Source organism: Mauremys mutica, chromosome 3 (assembly GCF_020497125.1).
Source record: "Mauremys mutica isolate MM-2020 ecotype Southern chromosome 3, ASM2049712v1, whole genome shotgun sequence".
Lineage (NCBI taxonomy): Eukaryota > Metazoa > Chordata > Testudines > Geoemydidae > Mauremys > Mauremys mutica.
The window spans coordinates 203,011,025-203,036,734 of NC_059074.1; positions in this window are offsets into that span (position 1 = coordinate 203,011,025).

A 25,710-nucleotide genomic window follows, 5' to 3' on the forward strand; every position below is an offset into this window, starting at 1 on the left:
GTCACTCTGTGGCCCTGTTTCCTTTCCCACTCTTGGTCTGCTTTGTCTATTTAGGAGGAGATATTTAAAAACATGTCAGCAATTTAGGAGCACAAGTACTTTTGGCTTTCAAACTCATAGATGCTTTGGAATATACCACGCTGTGACTGCACGCTCTTCAGAGCAAAGATTGTGTCGTCTTATTCATTTGTGCCTCACTTAGCACAGCACCTTATACCAATAATAAGGCCACCAACCAGTACACAGGAATTTATGAGAAAAGGAACAGAATTGCATGAGTATCCAACCCAGCAAGCTGGGTTGCAAATATGTGAGGAGAGGAACAGGCTGGTGGTGTATTTTTTTAAAAGAAAAACATACTGAAACACTGTCTAAAAGGATAACATATTGCAGTGCAACACGGAGACTGGAACAACAGAATATTTATTTAAAAAATCCTAAATCCTCAGATAGCCCGATGATGCTTTGGCATCTTTGGAGGGATGAAAGGTGCTATATAAGGACCCAATTCCGCAAGCTGAAGGCACTCAACATCTTGCAGGAAGCACTGAGGTACTCTTAGGACTGGGCCATCCATGTTAGTCATTCAAACACACTGGGCCGAATCCATTCCTGAGGTAACTCCATTGAAGCCAGAAATGACTTTGGCCCATTAAATTGAAAACAACACCTTCTCCCTTCACATAAGCACGTTGGCTTGTTTGGATTTTTCCAACGTGTGCTAAATTTAGACAACAGCAGCAGCAGCTAATATTAAAGATGTCCGAACGGCGCATATCGGTTCTGAGCCCATTTCACTATATTGTTACTTCTCTTTCAGTGGCACCTGGAGAGCGGGACCCAAATGTGCTCTAAGAATTCATCCTTGCCACAGAGACAAATGGACAAGCCAGACCGTTTTTGGTTGATTTTAATTGGAAGTGGACTGAAGTCATCAGTCCCACAAGGAGCCAGCTGCAAAGCCAGTCAATGAACCCTGAGACTCAACCACAAGACCATCCTTCCTCTCTAATTTGTTATGTGTTAGAGCCAAGTCCTGCATTAGATCCAAAGGACATGCAGGCTATGCATACCCATGTTCAAGTGCCCCTTGTCCATAATTTCAGCTCTTAACCGACAAGCAGGCTTCCTTTCTTTTGAACTAAAGTGTTACAACTCCTGTGGTCTGAAACGTACCCTATTTCAGTAAGACACCACGTAGACTTCTCTGGCGTTCTGAGAGAGTGAAGATGACACTCTGTCACCATTCATCCAGCTAATCACAATGCCAAGAAGAAATGTTAAGCCCCGAGGGGATGAACTTTATCCAAACTGAGAGGCAGCCAGTTTAACGTATGCTTTATTTTAACAAAACAGGCAGCTTGCAGATAGAGAGCGCCAGACATCTAGCAGAGAAAATGATAGGGGGCAAACTTCGGCTTGAGTCGGGGAGATTTTTGAAAGGGATAAATGGGAGTTAGGTGGTTAACTTTCAAAATCTCCTCAATGTGTTTAAATTAATTATTTATTATTATTATTGTTGTGCTGGGAGACCTCAACTGAGATCAGGGTCTCGCTGTGCTAGGAGCTGTAAAAATACATAGTAAGATTAATAGACTCATAGACTTTAAGCTCAGAAGAGTCCATTAGATCATCTAGTCTGACCTCCTGTCTAACACAGGCCATAGAATTTCACCAAGTTACTCCTGCACTCAGCCCATTAACTTGTGTTTAGCTAACGCATGTCTTCCAGAAAGACATTCAGTCCTGATGCGAAGACTTCAAAAGATGGAGAATCCACCACTGCCCCAGTAGTCTTTTGGAATGGTTAATATCCTTGCTGCTAAAAAATTGTGCCTTATTTCTCATTTGAATTTGACTGACTTTAACTTCCACCCATTGGTTGTTGGTATACCTTGCTCTGCTAGATTAAAGAGCCCTTTGGTACCCGGTATTTTCTCCTCACGAAGAGATAGTCCATGTCCTGAAGACTTTATTATCCCATGATGTTTTAGTCATTTATTTTAGGTACCTATCAAAGCACAAACACAACAGTATTTAGCAAAGTCATTTGATAAATAAACTCTGTGGACTAGAGCATTAGCTGGTGTAAATCAGCGAAGCCTACGGAACTACGCTCATGTATACTTGTTGAGAATCTGGCCCTGTATGTATATTTGCAGAGGGAAATGATAAGCTGGCTAAGGTCTGATATATATTAATCTTTAAAAGGTATAGACATTGATATAAAGGCAAGTAGCTATAAACAAAAAAGGGTTACATATACATATTGTACATACAGTTTAAACCATCCGTGGTAGCCTTTAAAATGTCAACATTTATGTTACCATACAGTCACCGCCACAGCTAATCCTATCTTAATTATAGGGAGAAACTGGGTTAATCAGATAATGCTGTATGTGGTAAACATTGGTTACTGATGGTTGTTTAATGGAGATTGTGATAGGGCCCAATCTTGCTCCCATTACAGTTCATGGAAGATTTCCTATTCACCATGGTGCAAGCAGTACAAGGCCTATAATTTAATTTTCTTCTGTTCTCTTTCTCAGATACTTGTTAGGGCTGGGTTCAGTAAATATGAGAGCTCTGTGGCTCCAGACTGAATGTGAACATTGTCCAGCTCTCTCTCTGGGTTTACAATGCCTGTGGATTGGGCCGCTCAGTGTTTTGGGTTTAGTGTACTGTCATTTCTAGAATGCCATGAGTTGGAATTCAGGATCAAATCTTTCACTCCACAATCCAGCAGGGGGTGAAAGCATCACGGGGCTGATCCATCAGCTTCTCTTCTCACTCACACAGATGTAAATCAGGTGTCAGGCATGTAAAACTCTCCTGAAGTTATGCAGGGATAAAACTGGCGTGAGCACACAGAGTAGCCAAAATTCCCAGGTCTCACCATGCTCAGCACGGGACCCCAGAGGGGATAAAAGTGACTCAGCTATGCTTCTAAATTACATCTGCCTCGGGGCTGCTCCAACTTGTGCTCTGCTGCCTATGTTCTGCTTATGCTCTGTTGTTCTGAGAGCTGGGAGTACCCTGAGAGGGCAAAAGCTATCCAACCACGAGCCCGTTCCCCCCTGAAGTGCCCCTAAGCTGGGGCCTCAAAGAGGATGCTAGATTACAAAGGAATTGTGCAAAAAAATGGATGCAAGAATCAAGCCCTGTGAGGTTTAAAATGCTCCCACCAGTGTGAAGGGCAAACGCTGACTTGGCAACGTTATTCCCTCTTGGAACCTGTGTAGAAAGACCACACAAAGTCAAGGCAGTGGGGAATTAGACCCCAAGCTCTCAGCTCTTCTGCTGAGCTCCCTCGTGACATCCCCTCCTTGCCAAAACAGGTGGGAAACAATGGACAGAGGGGATCTCATTCCAGCCTTTGGGTAGAGGATGCTGGGATTGGGATAAGGACTTGATATGAAATTTCAAGGCTCCTACTAGGATCCTGTATTTTGCCCTGAAGGATAAACTGCCGGGAAAAGCCAAGCAGCAACTGTGAGGAGCTGAGAGAGGCCTGGAAGTGAACAAGATGCAACTTCCCAAACAATATGAATTGCTGAGTTTCTTATAGACTCTAAGCAAGCAACCGTCCCTTCCTGCCCCATCCTCACAGCATTGCTAACCAGCCCTACTTTAAAAAGCTGCATGGGGGGGCTCTTTCACGTAGCCATTCCCACTGTTTGAAGTGTTGTTGCTGTGTTGTGGTTTTAGTTGCTACGGTGATTGGGTTTTTTTGGTTTAATGAGCTCGTGTTATTGGTTGAGATTTTTCTCCCATGAGTCACGCAGATTTTGTTTGGTGCACTTCAGATGGAGGCATTGTCAACCGCAGGTAAATTGGGAACTCGAGGCTTCTGCTCATCTACATTAACATTCCCAAGTAAAGCTAATTTAATGATGAAACAGATAATAGTCCAAGAAGTAAATATTCCATTAATAACATAGCTATTGTAGTGTTGCTTTGGATGACATGGCAACGGTACATTTGTTTTAATTTCAGATGACTTAAGTGCCCAGACGTTTTAATGATATTACATGAACATGTTAAATAAGAACAGCAGCACTTACATTTACATGCGTATATACACACAAAATACATTTCCCTCAATTCAGTTACCCCCTTCTAGTGTCTCCTGAGCTACTTTACTGTGCAGAATGCAAAGACTGCTTGCAATGTAACATCAGTTAGTGTAACAACGGTAGGCAGCATGACCTAATGGGTACAGCACTGCACTGTGCCTCTGGCATCCTACCTTCTAGTCCCAGTTCTGCCACTAAGCTGCCGGGGGTGACCTTGGGCAAGTCACGCTGCCGGTCAGTGCCTCAGTTTCCCCCACTGTAAGATGGGGCTAAAAATACTACCCTCCTTTGTAAAGCACATTCCGATCGACCGATGAAAAGCATTACAGTCTTTCTTCTCGAGACCAGTCTTAATCTCAGGGTTGTGAGCTGTGGATTCTGAATGCAGCAGATATTCTTGTCAGTGCTGAAGTTACCTTGTTTCTAGTTACGTTTTTCAGCCGGTTATTTTTTTAAATCACATTTTGAGCCATACCATGGAGGAGAGCCAGAGCCCTTCTAATTACATTGCTAATGGTAGCAATTACATAACAGGCTTCCAACTCACTGCAACGACTCGATCCCACGTTCTGCAATGGAATGACACATTTTCCCATGTTTTAAGTATCTCTTTTCACTAACACTGAAGCCAGGTGCTTCTAATATTCCAGAAATGAATGAAAAACACCAGGATTAAACCTCTGTTTACAATAGTCTTCAGGTTCATTCTTAACCACTGGCTCTACGATCTAGTAAATTATACTGTACTGGAAGCTTTTAGTTGCTTTTCCAACTCCTCTGTAAATATGTAAACTTGAGCCATCTGTGCTGTTTTAATATTTCCTGTATCTTTACACCAATCTGCTGTTTCAATCGGCTGCACAAGTAGTCATTGTGTGCTAATATTTCCAAGGGCACTTGATCCACTTTATTAGGGTTTGTTTTTTTTCTTTCTTATTAAGGACTTTATATGACAATACAACTGTATTTTTTGGATGCCCAGGCCATCAGGTCTTGTAGTGTTTAGTAAGAAAAAATCTGAGCTATGCTACGCTTTCAACTAAAGACCCACACGGAGGCAGAGGGAGCTTTAAAAGACCTTCCCAAGCTTCCCTTCTGGGATGTCTGCTGGGAAAATGTTTTTAAAATAGTACAATGAAGTGTATGAAGGATTTGGCCCAATGATCTAGAGCAGTGGGTTTTCAAACTTTTCTTCGGGACACCCAGTTGAAGAAAATTGTGGATGCCCATGACCCAGCGGAGCTGGGGATGAGGGGTTTGGGGTGCGGGAGGGGCTCAGGGCTGGGGCAGGTGAGGGCTGCGGGGTGGGGCCGGGAATGAGGGGTTCAGGGTGTGGGAGGGGCTCTGGGCTTGGGCTGGGGGTTGGGATGTGGGAGGGGGTCAGGGCTCTGGGCTGGGGGTGCAGACTCTGGGGTGGGGTTGAGGAGTTTGGGGTGTAGGAAGGGGCTCCAGGTTTGGGGGGACCCAGGGCTGGGACAGGGGATTGGGGCGCAGGCTTACCTTGGGCGGCTCCCGGTCAGCGGTGCAGCGGGGGTGCTAAGGCAGGTTTCCTGCCTGTCCTGGTACTGCGAACCACACTGTGCCCCGGAAGCAGCCAGCAGCTGGTCCGGCTCCTAGATGGAGGTGCGCAAGCAGCTCTGTGCGGCTCTCACCCACAGGCACCCGCCCCCCCAGCTCCCATTGGCCAGTTCCTGGCCAATAGGAGCGTGAAGCCAGTGCTCAGGGCGTAGGGTGACCAGATGTCCCGATTTTATAGGGACAGTCCCAATATTTGGGGCTTTTTCTTATATAGGCTCCTATTACCCTCCACACCCTGTCCCAATTTTTCACACTTGCAATCTGGTCAGCCTATCGGGGTGGGGGCAGCGCGTGGAGCCTTGGGGCCACCCCACCTAGCAGTCTGATATCCTGTCTCTGACAGTGGCCAGTGCCACATGCTTCACAGGAAGGCACAAGCAACCCTGCAGTGGAAGTATGAGGGGTTCTTTCATTTACAAAACACTCTCTTACTGTTATATTTTATATTAAACTATTTTTGCCATTAGAATTCTGGTTATTTTTGTTCTCCATTTAAATGTCCAGTCTTTTTGTATGACTCCTACTGAGCTCTTGGCCTCAGTAACAACATGTGGCAATGAGTTCCAGAGACCAATCATGCAGTGTGTTGTGGGGGGGGGTGGGGGGAGTATTTCCTTTTATCACTTTTAAATTAACTTTAAAGGACTGCAGGGATCGACTCAATGAATCTCAGAAATCAGTAATATAAGATAAATAGCTTAATTTTAATTTATAATTTAAAAGAGAGTTTTGTTGTAAAGTTCGTTCCTTTTGGATTATTTTCCCTATATTTTTAAATTTTTATCTACTTTTTTATCTCCTTTTATCTACTATATTTAATTTTTTTTATTTAATTTTAATATTTTTATCGATTTCTCAATGATTTGGCCTCAAATAATGTTAAAATGGTTTAGTGAATATACTGAAATGTGCTTTTGTTTTATGCAGGAAGACTGATCTAGATTAATAAAATTTAAGGTCAGAAGGGACAATTGTGACCATCTAGTCTGACCAGCTGCACAGCACAGTTGAACTAATTGCGGCCTTTATTCAAAAGCCATGTAGACAAATGTTACTGAATCAAAATAAGAATTTTGCAACCGTCATTTATGACTTTAACATACCTCTGTTCAAAAAGTTAGGCCTAACAAGGAGGTTCAAGCAGGTGTTCAAATACTAAGTGCTAATCAACTGCCCGTAAATTTAATCTGACATGCTGATCGGCAAATGCTGGGCAAAACAATTGAGCCAACTCCACATGCTTTGAAGCCGCTGCTACAAAAATCACACTGGGGAAAGCCTCTTAGCAAAGAACAATGCAGCTGAGCCTTGCAGCTAAAGTGTGTGAGCTGGAGAACACCCCATGGATGTGCAGGTTTTGGGGGAGGAGGGGTTGGGAAGCTTTTCATTTGTCGTTTCTTTCTCAACCGGCTTTTAGTTCTGATCCTGAGCTAGAAGAAAGGGGTCCTTGTTCGATAAGAAGGCCTGATAACCTACACCCAAGCCAATAAAAGGGATTAACCCAAGACCGAAGGCTCAATCCTGGATCCATGTTGATGCACAGTTCAATTAGACTAAACGCTGTCCTACCGCGTTAAGGCAGTTACCTTCATTTTCAGCTTCAGGGAAATAGACCTCAGCTGACAGGATAGGCAAACAAGGACTTTCTCACTTTTCACAATTGCTTTCATCCTGCCCTGCCAAAATTATTGGACTTTAAAGAAAGTGGAAAATCAGAGGCGTGTTCAAAGTAGGTGGTCTCCGAGTATTCATTACAGGCGGGCACGCCAGGCGGCACAGCGCCCTCTGTGAAGCAAGGCCGCGTGGCGTTGAGTTTGTTTTCCTTTGCACCTAATAAAAGTAAGAGATTTTTTTTTTCAACCCAAAGCAAAGGCCTGTTGCTGCTTGTTTAGATATCTCTGAAGCATAAATGTTTTAGACAACACACGGCAACAGCGTGGAGCACTGTGGAGATACCAGGCAACACTGTGGGCATAGACATAAGGCAGCCCAGGAAAGCTGGCATATCTTAGACAGGTCCCCACTGCCCAAGGCTGTCTCAATGACACATTCGTCTCCAGCTGCTGGAGCAGCCTAGGATCAGGAGGAAGTTTAACGCCACCAGAGCGGCCCCTCCGCCTGCATTGCGCAGCACGGAATGTCACCCACAGTGAACTGCCATAGTCAAGGCCAGATGGCAGGAAAGCATGGGTCACCGCAGCCCCATCCAATAGGGTCGGCAAGATGGGGTGTATAAACCACAGACACTCAGGGCACGTCTACATAGCTAGCAGCAGCCTGCAGCAGCGAGCCTCCAAGCCCAGCTCAAGAGACTTGAGCTTGCAGGGCTAATGCTCAAAATAGTGGTGTAGACAGTGCTTTTAAGTTGCAGCTGAGGCTGGAGCTTGGTCTCTGAAGCTTACCCCCCTCCCTAGGCGTCAGAGCCTGAGCTCCCGCATGGGCAGGAGTCTACACAGCTACTTTTAGCATGGCAGCATGAGCCCTGCAAGCCTGAGTCTGTGAAGAGGTTCAGAGACAGAGTCGATACCCCTCAGCGGTGGCTACTTGGGGGACCATCCGCAGCTGGGAGAAGAGCCTGCCGCCCAGGGAGTCAAAGTGGAATCTGCATCTGCCGCAAGCTGGCAGGAAGTGGCTGGAGGAGCCGGACCCTGCAGGGAGGAAGCACGGGAAGGAGCGGCTCTGAGAAAGGGGCTTGGAGGCAGATGAAGGTGGGAAGTGGCACCGGGCAGCAGCAGTGAGGCTGAGGGAGCAGCCCTGAGCTGCTTGGCACAGGGCGCCTGGGCTGGAACCCAGAGGAGAGGGAGGCCCCGGGCTCCCCTGCCTGCCACCAGGAAAAGGGATGTAAAAGCCCTCCTGGTGCCAGGAGGCAAGGACCACAGAGCCCAGGGTGGGGCTGCAGACCTGGCATAAAGCCATTACTCTTTGTCTGTTGGATTCTCTCCTCCCCAGGAAGTGGGGAGGGGACTATAAGGGGATGTTTCTGCTGCAGTTGAAAACCCCTGGCTGGCCCAGGCCAGCTGGCTCAGGCTAAGGGGCTGGTTAGTTGCAGTGTAGAGGCTTGGGCTGCAACCTAGGTTCTAGGGTCTTGCGAGGTGGGAGGGTCCCAATGCAGCCTTGGCCCCAGTGTCTACACCGCAATGAAACAGCCCCTTAGCCTGAGCCCCGCAAGCCCGAGCAGCCAGCACGGGCCAGCCGTGGGGGTCTAACTGCAGTGTAGACACACCCAAAGCGACTTGGCTGGAGGGCTGTCGTGAGAAGGGCCAGCCACTGCAGGTGTGGAGGGGCTGGCAACAGGAGGCGCCTGAGCAGATGAGGCTGCTGCATCCCACTGAGCCATGTGGGGGTTCACTGGCTAGGGAGTGACCCTCTCAACAACTGGGTGCTATCTGGGTGTCCACGAGCAGTGCAGAGACCATGCTGCCAATTGGGGGGGGTTGCTGTGGATGTTCTTTAAAGCGCTTCCCTCCTACCACTAGCTTCACTTCAGTTTCCTCCAGGATCAGCAGCCGCCAGCTGCTCTGCAGTCTAGCTCCTGCTCTCTTCTAGGCACCAGGAAAGCTGTGAGACCGTGCACTTGCAGGGAGGGAAACACTGCAGCAGTGTGAATGATAACAGGCCATTCACATGGTGTCATTCTATCGCGAACTTCCTCGAGAGATGACACTTCTCGAAACAGCGGCAGGACATGCCCATATGCACACAGGCATATGAGTAGATTATGATACCCACAGGTGCTAGGCTTAAACTGAAATGCAGTTCCTCTTATCTCTATTAAATGGTATCTAGTTTAACTGAAACTCCTTGTACCAAAGCAGTATAAACCCATGACTGTGGTATCAAGTAAATAAAGACAAGTGGGGTGGATCAAACAGACACAACAGCATTGTAAGCACCTAATGTAGCTCAGAAGGGGCAGCTGATTGGAAAGCACTGAAAGAATAAAATAAAATCTATTCGCATTTCACTTTATTAAAAAAATAGACAGCTGGAGTTCTTTCAGGTCACGGACATAAATTTGACAAGAGAAATAATCACAAACCACAAAATTTTACAGCAAAACTATGTTGTCTCTTAATTATCCGTCAACTAAAATATCATCTGACAGATGACCCTGCCTTTCAGGCCCTTACTCTGCAAGAGCTTGGGAGGGGAAAAAAATGCTTGAGACAAAAATAGATCCTATTGTAGAGAGATTTATTACGTGGATATGGGGCTTATTTCTTCTAATGCTAGTGTGGTGGTAGGTTTCAGCCACCAAAGCCAAGATCCCAGCAGAACAGTAAGGCGGGATTTTCAGAAGTGTTCAGCATTGGCTTAACCCTGTTCTCACAGAAATCAATGAAGCGCTTTCGAGAATCCCGCTCTAGAAAGGGAGCACAGAGCTTTTACAGATCTCTGCTCTAACCAATCCTTCTAAAATAGTGCTCTGTGAAGGAGGCAGATCATGGGGAGGTCAGGGGATTAAACAGAGTAGAGGAGGGCACTTTAAAATGATGGACCTGATTTTCAGCTAGTATAAACCAGCACAGCTCCCTGGAAGGCAATGAAACTACACTGATTTTCACCAGCTGGATCTAGACCTATGACACTTAGAAGATTTTCCTTGGAAGGTCTCCAAATACCTGCATTTGTTAACAGTGCCGGAAACATCAATCTCTCAGGTTTGTCTAACGCTGGGATTGAATTTTAGGTGGGCTTTTCTTCAGACAAAATATAGAAGCCTCTCTTCTTTCTATTATGTATTTTTAAAAGTTGAGGAGAATAATTCCTTCATGAACCCCCTTCACTGCGGCCCACAACCCCTTGTGCTACATGAAACTTGTGATTCCTGCACTTAGAAATGTGAAACCACATTGTGTCCCTTGATATACTCCATATATTGAGTTTCTTGACACACCATTGATATCAAAGGCTTTATGGATATCTTGTGATGCTATCACAAAAAGTAAACAAAATGGCCTTTTCTAAGGACATCTAAGCCTATATGAACTTCTGAGAATAATACTGCATATAATAGTCCTAGTGCATGTGGCTGGGAGGTGGTTCCTTTGAGAAAAGGGTCCAAGTCTGTACTTCAGCCTTGCTTTCTGGGTTCTAATAAAGCAGGTGTCAAGTCTGAGATAGGTTTAGGGTTACATCAGAGGTGGAGCCGATAGCAACCCGTATATTTAGGTTACCTGACACTTTCCAGTTTGAAAGATTCTTGTGACCTTTTTTGAGATACTTTAACACCTCCATTCATTTCAGCAAGCCTTTGAAATTCAGTAGGTAGAAAGCCCTGAGGCCAGAGACGCACCTTTTCTTTATCCCATGAAATTCTGAGCAGGTTCAGCTGAGATATAAATGTGCTTTTTCCCTGGTGTCACTTACATGGGCAGCAAAGCTTTGGCAGCTTGCCAAACTGATAACGAAACAGAAAAGTTCCGAAGAGCTGGACCCAGGCCCCTGCCAATGCTGCTGCAGCAGCAGCATCTCACGCTCCACTGGGAACCCTGAAAAGCAAAGAGCCTGGCTGCTGCTGGAGCAACAAATGGCCTCAATAGCCCATCCCCTCCTCTAGAGACACCATATGAGTCAAGCGCCTTCCTCCTGCTGATGGGGCCCAAGAGGGAGTCATGTCCCAGAGCCAGCACGGGGCCCTCATTTCTCGCTGCCTCACCTGTTAGAACGACCTTTTGCTGCTGCCAGGTAATGTAGTTTCTCCTGCGATTGAAGCTATACGGATGGTTCAATATCCAAACCTATTATGCCTGAGGAAGGACTGCAAATCATAGATGCTGTTTTCACCTCTTTCTTTTTCTTAGGTTGCAAAGTCAAGCACTCGAATGATTAAAAACGCTGGAATTTAGGTTCTCCATTGGGGAGAAGCTGGAAGTTCTGCTCCACCATGCAAATCTCTGTCATTTGAGCGCAGGTGGGCTTGCCAGTGAGAGTTCCTGCAGTCGGGGCCATATCTCCTTGCCCCGTCAACTTGGGAGAGCTGGCACCCCTGCTACTCACCCACACCCAGGGAGTGGGCAGGGGAGCATCAAAATCAAAAGACAGTCCCGTTCATTTGGGACCAATCTCGTGGTGTTTGGTTATGGGGAAGTTCTAGATCTGACTTATGATTTTGGGACTTGGGAGGTGGCAATAGTGGGCTTGTTGGACGCTGGCAGAAAAATGTTCAGAACACTCCATCTTCACTGAGCATGCTTGACTGCCACAGACCCCACTGAGCTTGCTCCAAGCTGGCATTCTGCAGGAGATCCCCTGCTGCTCCTCCTCCTAGAGGCCATCTCACACTCGCAGAAATCAAACGTGGAAGGTCGTGAAAAAAGGTTGAATCAAGAGTACACTTTTCATCATGAGAACACTGGTGGATGACGAGCCAGCCAGTTCTAATCCTGTCCCCGTCAGGAAATAATCTCACAAAAGAGAGGACGCATGGGTCACTGGTTAGAACATTAGCCAGGGACTTAGGAGACCTGGATTCAATTTTTTGCTCTGTCAGGGGCTTTCTGTAATGCCTTGAATAAGTCTTGGAATGCCTCGGTTTTACATCTTTAAAATGTAAGTGATTGCACTTCCCAACCTAATTCAGTGTTGTGAGGACAAATACATTAAAGGCTGCGAGGTGCACATATATTATGGTGATCCCTAAAAGTACCATAGAGAGTACCCAAAATTCTTTTGATCTAACAGTGTAGGAATTTATTTAGGATCACCTTTTTTATGCATTTGTCCTATATCTTGATAATAAGGTTCTGGATGTTTGTTTGCTATAGAAACCCCATGCAGCATATGTATCCGCTTAACTCAAATGGAGCTTCTTCTCAGCAACTGTGTGGATCTTCAACCCATTGAAGCCTGAAGGCTACAGAGGAGACCTTGTAGTTTAAATCTACTGTAAGATGGACTGAATGATCAGGAAAGACCAGTTCTAGCTGAAATAATACTCTTATATAGCACGTTTTATCAGTAGATTTCAAAGTGCTCCACAAAGGAACTAAGCATCATTGTTCCTTTTTACAGATGGGGAAACTGAGGCATGTGGCAGTGAAGTGATGTACCCAACATCACACAATAAGCCAGTAGCAGAGCAGGGAATAGAGTTCAGGTCTCCTGAGTCCCAGTCTAGTGCTTTATCCACTAGGTCAGAAAAAATAAAGATCTATTTAAAGGATTTTAAAAAATATTTTGTCTTCTTTCTTGTGGTCAAGAAATATGGGGGAAGAGTCTGTCCCTGCTAATAGCAGCTTTTTATAAAAAACCTTATTTATTTATTTTATTGTACATAGGGTAATATAAGTGGAACTGGAGGAAGAGGATCAGATTTCAGGAGGGTACTAGTTTGATGTGACACCAGATGCAAACTAAGGACAAACTACGGAGTCTGAGCATATGACACTGGTTGCTCAGCATGCTTAATAAAGATCTCTTTCTACAACCTTTCCTGTCTGCTGCATAACTTATTGCTAATGAAACACAGGTAGTACCAGGTCCTCAGCTGTTGTTAATGGGCACAGTTCCACTGACTTCAGTAGGGTAAAACTACACCAGCTTCTGACTCATGCTGTCTCAGGGTTCTCCGAAGCAGCACCGTACTAGGTTTTACAAAGTCACAACAGGCTCCAGGACAAAACTTTACCCACATTTTGTGTCTTTGAAGGAGAATTTTTTTTCCAAAAATTCTAACTAAGCTTCCATAACAACACTGTAAAGGTGTTTTGACTGGGTTACACGATTATTTCAAGTATTTATGGGGCTATAACATGAAAGCCTCTAGAACGGTTATAGACGATGCATCAAAAAGTCTTTTACTCGTGGCTGGAGTTCTTGGGCAGCTTTTCTCATCCAGTCCATTATAATTGAAGGCAACAGTTTTAAAATTCATGCAGCCTTCAAGGTATCAATTTTGACTCATTTAGACCCTCTAATGAATATAGCGGCATTAATCTTCCTCGTTCTTTTTGCTGATACAGACTAACACAGCTACCACTCTGAAACCTATAATCACGCTGTGTCAGTTTCTTAAGGCAGGAGCCCATGCTAACTGGAGGAGTGGATTACAGTACAAGAGCAACATTATTCTTCCATGAAGCCACATAACAGTGATGATGGTTTATGTTACAGAAGTCCCCAGAGGTCCCAGCTGAGATGAGGGTCCCATACTAATAGGTGCTATACTAAAATAGAGTAAAATATAATCTAAATAGGCGAGGCTAACAAAGGGGAAATAAAAGTACAGAGAAGGGAAGGGAAGTAACTTGCCCGTGGTCAGACAGCAGGTCAATAGCAGAGTCTGGAACTGAACCGAGATCTGACTACCGGTCCATTGCCCTGTTTCCTAACGACAAATCAGGCAAGGCCCATGACAAAATTCACAGGACTATGAATGCTCACTGAGTAGGATCCAGCACAGTAGTCTACTGACCATTGTTGGAGAAGTGGGCACCGGAGGGCTTTGAAAATAGCCTGGATGCAGCTGGAGAGGATAAAACAAAATGTGTTTCAGTCTTAATAATATGAAATTACGACGTGGCAAATGGCCAAACTCCTCATACGCAAGAAAAATTTGGTAAGAAACTGAAACCAGGATGCTGGCCCTAGGCAACCAGTTTGCTGGAATTTTTTGGTATAAATGAAACACAGCTTCAGACCAACGTTAAAGAGCCACCAACGACGGCTCAGGGGCTGCCAAAAGTAGCTGCTTTTTTTTTTTTATAATCTGGATCATTCCAGAAATTCCTCCCTCCCTCAGTCTGCCTGTGGAAATGGGTCAGAGAACATAGCATCCTCAGGATTATAGGCAGGCCTGGAGTCTTCCATGCTAATCAACGGTCATCTTGCCCTGGGCAAAGGTTGCTGACTGCAATGTGTGGGAAACAGGAAAGGCAGCTGAAAAGCTTTAAAATAAAGTTGTGGGACTGCTGGAGAGTCCTTTCATTTAAGCAGCTCTGTCTGTGAGCGAGAGAATTTATGAGAGGAGATGTTGATTTTTTTCTAGCTCTAAAAACAAATTGAACTGTGAACACTTGCTAGAGCAGCAGAGTGTTTTTCTAACTGAGCATGTAAAAACTTTCTGAAATAATATTTATACCGCTGAACTTTCACCTAGGTATTGATCAGATCGGGAAGGTCACGGAATCCAAAGCCCACTTTGATTTAAAGCTGTTGTGTTAACTTTGACTTTCTCCCTCCAAAGCCTTATTACAAATCACAGCTTAACCCCTTTATGTTGGCTAGGCTCTAGAGAGGTACCACCCCCTGGATGGGTTTGCATGTACTGTGTTCAGGCTGGGTTTTTCAGAGGCTAAGAGACGAAGAAAAGGCAGGTGGTATAAAAGGGGGAGTTTGAAGTGACACAGATCCTTCTTTCCGATCTACAAACAGACCGGGCCTCCTGTCCAAGGGGGCCCCCAACCCTTGTGGAAGGATTGGCAAGACTTATCCCATAAAAGCGATGGGTGACTCCTGGTATGCGTTAAAGCTTTTGTTGTCTTTTATGCCTTCGCTGTAATGCTACTACCTTAAGAATAAATATGCTTGCTTAGAACATGCTGTGAGGTACCTTGTAGCTGTGGGCAATACACTGTTCATAGCCCTCAGAGAGAAAGCAAAGCACAGGTGCTAGCCATGAGGCAGACTGGCTTGCTGGGGGTATCACAGTCTAAGGCAGGAGCTGTCCAGACTCAAAACCATCAGCTCAGAAGGGAGAGGAAGACAAAGCATCCCACAGACTGAGACCTGACTGGGAACTCCTGGAGTGGACCACAGAAGGGGAATACAGGTGCAGCTATGCTGCAGCCATGACAGAGACCAAGCTAAGACAGATATCTTCAAGTTTCAGATCCATTCTGCTGTTGTAAATAGTGTTATGGGAGCTGTCACCAGAGTGACACTGTTACACGTGGTCTTCCAAGTTCTTTTTCTTGGCATGCAAATGAGCTGTGACTCTTGGAAAGACACACTGTGTTTAGTCTGGGGTTATGCAAGGTTGTGCAGAGGCAGCTTGGGGGAGGAGGGAACGGAGCTGTGCAAGCAGTAGGAGAGTCTGCTCTCCATCCTGGGCTCTGATTAGAGACCATTCTTGCTCCCTGGGGCCTGGACATTGGAGCTGGGTTGAGATTCCTGGAAGGAGGATTGCCCTGCCCTGGGGACGGTGAGACCATCTTATTCCAGGAATGGTGTATACGTGTAAATAAAACAAATGGCACTTAAAATATATCCAGACGCTCTCCCTGACTCTTCTTCTGGAGAAGCTGGTCTGCAAGGCCCTGACAGCTCTGGTGTCAGAATGGGATACTGGTCTCAGACAAATAGGCAACAATATGTTGCCCAACTGTCAAATATTCCAAAAAGCACCTTTGCGCTGTCTCCCATGCTGCCCCTGATAAAAATCCACAAGGCCGCTATGGTGGCCTCCTTTTCACTCCCTCCTTCCAACTCACCTCTGCCAGAATGTCTACAAAACAATTGGCAATGATCAGGCAGCTGGTGTGCTGCAACTCCTGTTTATTGTGCAACTCATAACTGTCTCGCTGTTACCTTGTGGTCCCCACGTCTGCTAGCTCTCAACTTAGACTTGGACTCTATACTTTTATTTTTGGAGCAGGTACTGTCTTTTCATTATGGAGAGCACCTAGCACACAAGAGCCTTCATCCTGGATGTGGAATCTGCAGGTGCTACTGCCGTCCAAACAATAAATAACACAAATGTAGCTTAACATTATTAGTGAATGTTCTGCAGGCAAAATAAATAATTCCTTTGTCAGAATTGTAATGTTACACTAGTGACTGCTGTTATAAAGCCAACATTTGCCGAACGTCATCACAAAGTTGTATTGGAGATAGTAATTTTCTTTTGCACTTGAAATTAGAAATAACTGATACGTGTCGGGTACCGGTGTTTGGTACTTTACCTGTCTGGGAAGGATGGAGTGGGTGAAAGAGGCTGGGGGAGGGAAAGGTTTTGACACTGTACTCTAAAGACATTGTTAGCTATTTTTTTATTGAGATCTTAAATCCTTTTTTATCAGGATCTTAAATGCATATGGATCGATGTACTAACTAACAAAGCCTAGGAGGGGCTATCAGGTACAGACCCATGAATCAAACTAGAATACAGGATGAGTATCTTAAGTACCTTTCAACAATACATGGAAGTCTCATGCAGCCAATAGTACATTTAACGGACCCAACTGTCCCTTCTAACCTCAAAATCTATGAATTGTGGGCAAAATGTTGACACTTTTAATGGCAGGAATACAATGCCTTTAGGAGTACAGGGCCAACATACTATCCATGTGTCCCAACATGGAACCTGAGATCAGTGGGGTTGGCAGGGGGTGAGATCAGTGTTGAGCTAACATGACATATTATCTTGGAACTGACAGATATGGGGTGCTCATGGAATGGTTTGGGTGTGTTGTCTTCTTTGTCAATCATGGGCCAGACCCTCAGCTGATATAAAGCAGTGCAGTTCTGTGTTTTGCAGCTGAGAATCCGGACCTAGGTTTCTATATTGCTAGCATTTCTTAACTGCTGATGACATGCTCTGTGCTACCAAGGAAAAAGGTAGGTAGGGCTCCTGCTTTGAAGAGCTGATCATCTGAAAAAGAAACAACAAGCCAAAACACACTGGTAGATTCAGGAGATGTTCAATAACATTTGTTGAGGCTTCCTGAGTTGTCACTGGGCGTCAAGGGAAAAAAGTAAGTCTTTAGGAGCCTTTTTAATGAGGAAAGGGTGAGAATGGCAGTTCATTTTAACCATGTGGGTAGGAATAGGCATGAGATGGAAATGATGGGGACTTAGAAGCTGGTCCCCACCACCCAGTTTTGAGATTTGGCATTAGCCCAAATCTTTCCAGGCGCAAAGAAGTTTGTGGCTTTTGCCCATGATCGAGCTAATCTCCCGGTGAATTTTCCATTGCTAGGCCCCTCAATGAGGAATTCCCCTTTGAGACTCGTAAGTAAATGAGATCTGAGGCCTAGGTAAGGGTGCTGCAAAGTTCCTTGCAGGCGAGGATGAAAAGTTGAAATGTGCTGAGATGGGCCAGGGTGAGCCAGTGGAGTGATTCGGGAAAGCGAGTTAAACAGGCAAGGAAGTTAATTCTAGCAGCTACATTTTGGATGGAATGATGGAGACCAATATGGATATGGGTGGGAATTCATGACAAGCAGTGTGTAGGAACCAGGGTAACTCTACTATGAGGGACTGCCTGCCAATGGCTTGGCCAAACCATTGCTTCCAGGGACCACCTAGGTCAGAAGTCTGAGAAGCCAAAACCCATTAGATACCAAACATGGATTGAAATCAAAGTGCACATTATTGTAGATTCTGTAGATTTATAAAAATGCAGGTGGAGGGGAAGGGAATCTGTCTGAAGAGCAGACCACCAGGCATCAGCATTGCCACCTCTAATTAATAATATAAGCCCTGTGATAATCGAGGTTTTTCTTCAAGCCCCAGCTTCTGGACTCCTGTGACTGCTTTCATTTTTTTTTTTTAAGTTTATAGCCCTCATGGTCATGGGGAAATGCTTCAAAATGTGACTGGGTGCACCTAAAGGCTCAAAAAGCAGAAAGCAAATAAAAAGAAACCAAAATGCAGGGGGGAAGGGGGAGGAGAGTGGTTGTCTCATCTCATTTTTGGTCGGGGGAAGGGGAAACTGCTTGGTGTTGGCAAAACAGACAGATTTTTACCTCAACCAAGGAAAATGCCAAACCACACTTTAAAAAGAAAAAAGTCTCCCCAGTTTAAGAATCTGGCTGAAAAGGGACTGCTGGGTTCGATTTGTACAGAAATTACATTTCAACGGAAATAAAACTGTGTTTGATTTCCAGTCTCTCTCTCTCAATTTCAGTTTAAATCCAACCTCGTTAGTGCCTGCATTATTTTTGTCCTGCTTTCTATCATGCAACCTAATGTTTTACTATCCCCAAAGGACTGGAGCAGGAATTCACCCCTGTTGCAAATACAATATTTGAGTATAAACACTATGCTGCCCTTAATAAGACAGCCAGAGTTGACTTTGACATTTCTTCACGTTGTCAAGCTTTCGGAAGATACAGGACTGATAGGTACACTAATGCCAAAGGAGGAAAGTGAGAATTCAGATGCTCTTAATGGAGTTAAAGCATGTTCTTTCAAACACACAGAGAAGGTGGCCGTTCGCTAATATAAACAGTTTCAAAGAATGGTTGTGGCACAGAGGCAGTGACTGGAAAATCCGTATAAGAATTGTTGTTATAGTGGATTTCCCATAGGGATTTATTTTAATCTAGGGAAGCCATTAAAGACATTGGTCTGACTGGAGGATCTTAACCTTTTTTCTTTTCCCTTTCTCCAGACACATACATCAAACTCTATTGGCCTGTCACATTATCTCCAGAGCTTGCTAAAAGTCTGTGGCAGCATTAAAAAGAAAACATTTGATATAGTCTTGTGAACTGTTAAGCATTATCAGTAGCAGCGCATTAATAACTCCATAATCCAGAGCAGATAATTGTTCCCTGACTAGTAATGCAACCAGCTGCTTAATATATACAGCAAGTGTGATGTGTGTGTTTGGGGAGGGAATTCTCTTCAGAAAAAACAAATATAGAATTTCAAAGCCAAAAAAGGTACATGTGGTGGTTCTAGTTAAGGAAGATGTTATGAGGTTGGGGTTTTTTGGGGTTTTTTTTAAATGTACTGTACCTTTAAAGGGACAGATTCCCAGCCTATCTGCTGAGGGAGGGAAAGATAAGGCAGTGATGTGAGTCAATTTGAGTGTTCCCCTTGTGTATTCTGTCTTGCATGGGTTTCATTCATGGTTTCGTGGGCCGCTTTTGTAATTGTTTGAAATGAATTAATTGCTTGTGCAAAGAAACTTCCACCCATGAGGTAGATTCTGCTTATGTCACAAGCCAGGAGCTGGTCAGTGCATGCAGGAGTTCCTTCCCTCGCGTGTGCTTCTGACCACTTCGCCAATGCCCCTTTAAAACTTACAGGGAAAAGGAGCCTGATACAAATCCTACTGAAGCCAATGGGAGTCTTGCCATTGAGTTCAATGGGGCCGGGCTCACATCACAAGAGAAATGTATCTGTAGGTACTGTGTTCACATTCATTTTAAGCTGGAAAAGCAGACGGACCGATACCTCCCGTCTCACCCCGCACACATGCAACCAAAGCGGAGCTAGCCTAGTGACACGAACCACATCTTTGGGAACCTCCTTGCATCTGACTGTTTGACTTTGCGGCTTTAACATTGCTTTGGGGCTACTTTTTTTTTTTTTTTTGCATTCGCTTGTTATGGGAGTTTTTCCGCAGACTAAGCGGAGTGTTGCTAAATTTCAACCCATCCATTAGTGCACTCGTCGTAAAATACCACCAAGCTTTCCAAAAGAGCCGACGCGAGTCAAGGTCCCCAGTCGCTTGGAAATGAAATGGGACCTGTGAGCCGAACTGCCCAAGGAGCCTCTGTAATTCCCAGCTTCAGGCAGCTTTACCCGAAGCCCCGTTAAATGAAACATTCTTAATTCAGGAGGCCTTCACTGGGTCTCCTTAGGAGACTGATGGGTGGGTGGGGTTATTTTTGACTTCTGTGGGAGATACAGATGCTCAGCGTGGTTGAAAAATAGACCATGAGCCTTCTCCACTGAAGGAGACCGGACTAATGAAAGAAGGCACCAAGCCAAGCTGTTAATTCCCCCTCCCTGCATAACTTCATTCAGGTTTTTGCTTCACATTCCACTGAGATCCACAGGAGCTACTGAATTGGTATGCGCCACCTCTCCTGAATTGGTATGCGCCACCTCTCCTGAACTGGTATGCTCCAGCTGTCCTGGCCATAGTCCATTGCTGACCACTCTGGGTATGTCTAGACTACAGTTAGACACCCAGAGCTGGCCCGTGCCAGCTGACACAGGCTTGGGCTAAGGGGCTGTTTAACTGAAGTGTAGACTTCTAGGATCCTGTGAGGTAGGAAAGTCCCAAACCTTGGGCTGCAGCCCAGCCCTGGATGTCTACACTTTAATTAAACAGCCCTGCAAGCCTGAGTCAGCTGGCCTGGGTCAGCCCTGTGTGTCCAATTGCAGTGTAGACACACCCTAAGTCTCACCTGGGTGCAGGGGAAGCTGTAGCTGCTTTCATGTTCACAAAGTAAACCCACGCCCCCACCCCGATGGACTTTCTGCCTCCAGGCTTTATACCAGTAAAAAGTGGCCTGGGTCCTGGAGTCTCTAACAAATGCCTCCTTTGACAACCGGGAGGGTCCGGGACTCAGGAAAGTGGGGTTCAGTTCCTCCCTCTGCTACAGACTCCCTGTGTGGATGTGAACAATTCATTTAATCTCTTTCTCAATGACCCAGGTCTATAGCTGGCTAATCAAACGCCCTTTGTCCAGCCTGGCTCTGTCGTCTGTAAGCTTTTGGGGGCAGGCACGATCTCTTAAGCGCTTATATGGTGCCTATCACCAGGTGACCAGCCTCTATGCATATGTTTCGAGCCCAGGCTCTTCTCTCCTGCACACACTCAGCTGTCTGACGCAGGTCAGGTCCACCCGGGAAAGAAGTGGGAGTCTGGGCCAGCATCCTGCTGAGACTCAGGACCAAGCCCTGTCATTCTGCAGGTCAGAAGGTCAGCGTGGAGCAGTACGGAGGTAATAAAAGGAGATATACCAATCTCCTAGAACTGGAAGGGACCTTGAAAGGTCATTGAGTCCAGCCCCCTGCCTTCACTAGCAGGACCAATTTTTGCCCCAGATCCCTAAGTGGCCTCCTCAAGGATTGAACTCACAACCCTGGGTTTAGCAGGCCAATGCTCAAACCACTGAGCTATCCCTCCCCATTTGTAGTAATGGTGTTAGCACAATGGTGAGACCTGGGTCCAGCTACTGTAAACCTCGGTTTACAATGCACCATGGGTGCTGAAGTGAGCAGGATGTGCATGTGCAATGGTCCCTTCCGACCTTAAAGTCTATGAGTCCACCAGCCCAGGTCCCGCAGAGCTGGGTTTACAATGCAATGGAGACCTATTCTTTAATGGGGGTTGGCCCCACCTGTGCTGTAACTAACTGCTTCCGAGTCTGAGGGGGTGGGACGTGTAGAGTCAGGTGTTACGGTGGAAAAACCTGGGCTCCAAAAGATTTTAAGAGAACACAGTCAGGGCTGTGGGTGGAGGAGAGCCACTGAGCTGGGTTGCGGCTGGAGAGCCAAACCACAGGAGTGCAGCTAACTCCTGGGGAAAACGGCCAGGCTCTGGAGAGGCAGTCCTGGGGCTGGTGTTCTGGGAGAGGAAGCAGGGCCTGAGGAAAAGCCCAAAAGGGGTGAGACACTCAAGCTGGGAGAAGGAGAAAAGATGCCTCAGTAGTGTGTAATTGTTTGTAATTCTAAGTTATACTGAGAGGTCCCGGGGAGAAGCACTAGGGCCTGCTACTCTGCAAAAGAAGAGTGTCATTCTTTTAAGCTCTTTTGGTTTGGAAGGACTTTGCTGCTGGGATAGTGGCAAGGGGACTTTGAAAAGGCCAGCTGGGAGAAGCCAGCTTGGAGCCTGACCGGTTCCACCTGGATGTGGATCCTCCGGAATTGGATTGAACTTTAAGTGTGACCTGGCCAGAGGGCTGGATCAGCCAAAGGAGGATCGCTTCAGAGCCAGATCACCTGATAAAAGTGAGGCATTAGAGTGGGAGGAGACCCTGAAATGCTGGGCCCTGACCCGAGGGGGTGGGGGTTGATGGTGAGTGCACCCCGTGACAGGGCCCCAGTCCAGGAAGTAGCCTGAAGAGGCTACTATAATACAAGTAATAACTAATAATAATGTCAGGGCTTGTCTATACAGGCAATTAGTGTGTGGCAAGCCAGGGTGTGAATGTACAACATACTAATGGCGTGTATGGACCCTGCTGCCGCACCAAAAAGTTCCTTAGTGCACTTTGCCACATTACTGTTTGAAACAGGCACTCAGGCTCCTAAATCTCCTTGGAAGTCAATGGTCTTCAGCTCCCAGGTGCCCAAGCCACTCTTGGAAATAGAACTGAGGCTCCTAAGTCACTTAGATACTTGAAAATTTTACTCTAGGCCTTCACCGCTGATGTAACTACACATAGTCACCCCAAACTCAGAGTTCCTTACTGCATGATATTCTGAACTGCGTTTTCACCATTGACGGGATATAAAACAAACCGATTTAGAGTTTAGTTTTAGATGCTTCTGAGAACAAAAAAGTTCCTTTCAAATCATGGTGAGAAAAACATTTTTTTTTTATTCTGCTCCCATAATTCAAAATCTGCTCAGGGCTAAGCCCAAGCTTGGAAAATTTCAGGCCAAAAACTTTCTTCTGAGAAAGTTACGAGAGTAGGACGGGGAGGAGGGGGTAGGATTAGAACTCAACCTTCACAACATTTGCTATTGCAACCACTAAAATCTTTACAGATGGGCCACATACCAAATTAATTTTCCCAAGACATCAGTCAAGCTTAGCAGAACTGCGTGTGTACTAACTAACATCTCGCCGCATTATCCCATCTCACACAGCAGCATTTTGGCACACAGTGCAAATAAATAACTTTTAAATGGGCTGCTACCCATCGGAATTAGCGCTTTGTTCTCATTCCCAGCCATGTGTGAAATTAATAACTTAGCTGTTCGGAGGTTTGCAGCGGCTTTTCTATTTCTAATAGACGGTCTCTGTCTTGCTGCATAACCATAAATTGAGTTGCCTAATGACGGTAAATTGTCTGCTATGGTGGCAATGCTGCTGGGCTGGGGCCTTTGATCCAAGAGCAAAATAGGAACATTGCAATTCTATTGGATTAGACCAGAGATCTAGCTAGAGCCTGGTAGTGTAGCCCATATAACAAGTTCATATAGATTTGTACTAGAGCATTTTTGGCCATAACGCAAGGAACCTACAGGCCACATCCTGTATGTTGAGCTAAGGCAAGTTAGCATGCATACGTCTGGGACCTTTAGCCTAGATCAGGCTACAATATAAAGCCCACAGATTTCAATGGAATGGTTCCCATTGACATCAGTGGCTTTGAAACAGAGCTCTAGTCGTTAATCTCACCTCTAAGAGTCGTTTCAGAGGATGGTGCAATAAATGGGGGAAGTAGGGCCCCGTGGTTAGGGCGCTGCCCTGGGACTCAGAGCAGGTTTTAATTCCCTACTCTGCCAGGTACTTCCTGGTGAGCATGGGCAAGTGAGTTAGTCTCTCTGTGCTTCAGTTCCCCACCTATTAAATGGGGATAATAAGCTAATGAGGCTGTTCAGTACACCAAAACCCTAGGGTGCCAGTAGTATTCCTGGTGCACTGTGTCCCAGAGGCAAGTGCTGTAGATGCTTCAGCAGCTAGGCCTTGTAGGTGCTAGCCTTGGTGGGTCCCAGATACATGGCTGAGGGAAAGGGTATTTTCCTAGGGCTGGCAGGAAAGGTTGTAGCTACCTTAGGTACAGTTACAGTGCAAAGTGAGCAACCGCAGGTCTTGTTTGGGTCACTGGGGCAGTCCAGTGGAGAGTCAGGTTCTTCACCCCTAGTGTCTGAGGTGTCCTCTCCAGTCCGGTCTCTGTTCAAACCAATAGAAGCTTGTGGGTTTCCAGGCCAAGCTGAGTTAGTGTCTCTCACTGGGGCCACTCTGCACTGGCTCCCCCAGAAGTCCTGCACTCAGGTGTAACGACCAGCATTTGCAGCCTGTTCCACACACCGTTCTGTGTACAGTTCCTGGGAATTCCACTCGGCATCCAGCTTCTCTGCGGCTCCTGGCTCACCAGGCAGCGGCCTCTTCCAAACAGAACCCGGCTATTCCCTGGTTCAAGGAGTCCTTTCCTCTCACCTGGCCAGGAGGAAGGGGATGTGCAGTGGGGAGTGGGTGATGGGAGTTGTAGTCCCCTGCTTAGCAGATGCTTCACAATAGCATATCCCTACTTCCCAGGGTGTTGTAAGGAAAAATACATTACAGGGTGACAGGCTTAGACTAGGATATCTTAGATAAAACCTACGGTTGGTGGCCTTACTCCCGTGAGAGATTGGCTTGTACCCTCAAGAGTGAGATATGTATCCCTTCCAGAACTGGGTGGCGGGGGGGGAGTTACTCCTAACTATAACCTTGCAAGGGACAAGCTCCACATGCTATAGGAATGTGCGCAGTATTGTCATTATACTATTGTCAGTGTAGCATTTATTTATAGCAATAAAAAACACTTTTACAAGTATCGGTGGTTGAAAATCTGGAACGGTTTTCTGCTGGAAAATGTTGATTCAATGAAAACTTACTGTTAACAGGAACATGTGGATTTTATCTACACTTTTGGGTTAATTTGGACCCTGACCTCGCTGGTCTTACCCTATGCAAAAAGGCACTGAAGAAAAGTTTCATACTAACCCCTTTCTACTCAGGCTCTGAGTTCTACGCAGAACCAGGGGTCACCTAGGGTGACCCGATAGTCAGTGTAAAAAATCAGAATGGGGGTGAGGGGTAATAAGTGCCTATATAAGAAAAAGCCCCCAAAAATCAGGACTGTCCCTATAAAATTGGGACATCTGGTCACCCTAGGGTCACCCAATGAAATTAATAGGCAGCAGGATTTTAAAAAAAACAAAAACAAAAGGAAGTTCTTCACACAACACACAGTGAGCCTGTGGAACTCATTGCCAGGAGGATGTTGTGATGGCCAACCCTATAACTGGGTTAAAAAAGAATTAGATATGTTCATGGAGGATAGGTCCACCAATGACTATTAGCCAAGACGGTCAGGGATGCAACCCCATACTCTGGGTGTCCCTAAGCCTCTGACTGCCAGATGCTGGGACTGGATGACAAGGGATGGATCACTTGATAATCGCCCTGTTCTGTTCATTCCCTCTGAAGCAGCTGACACTGGCCACTGTTGGAAGACAGGACACTGGACTAGATAGACCACTGGTCTGACCCAGTGTGGCTGTTCTTATGTTCTAACTAAATGCCTATGCATGAAAGTCAGAATACCCACTATGCTCTCCATAAGGTAATGGTTGACTTTAGCATCTATTTGTGTTGTGGGTTTTCTGTTTTCCTGCTTTGTTTTTGACCATTGTTATAAAAGAGTAAATC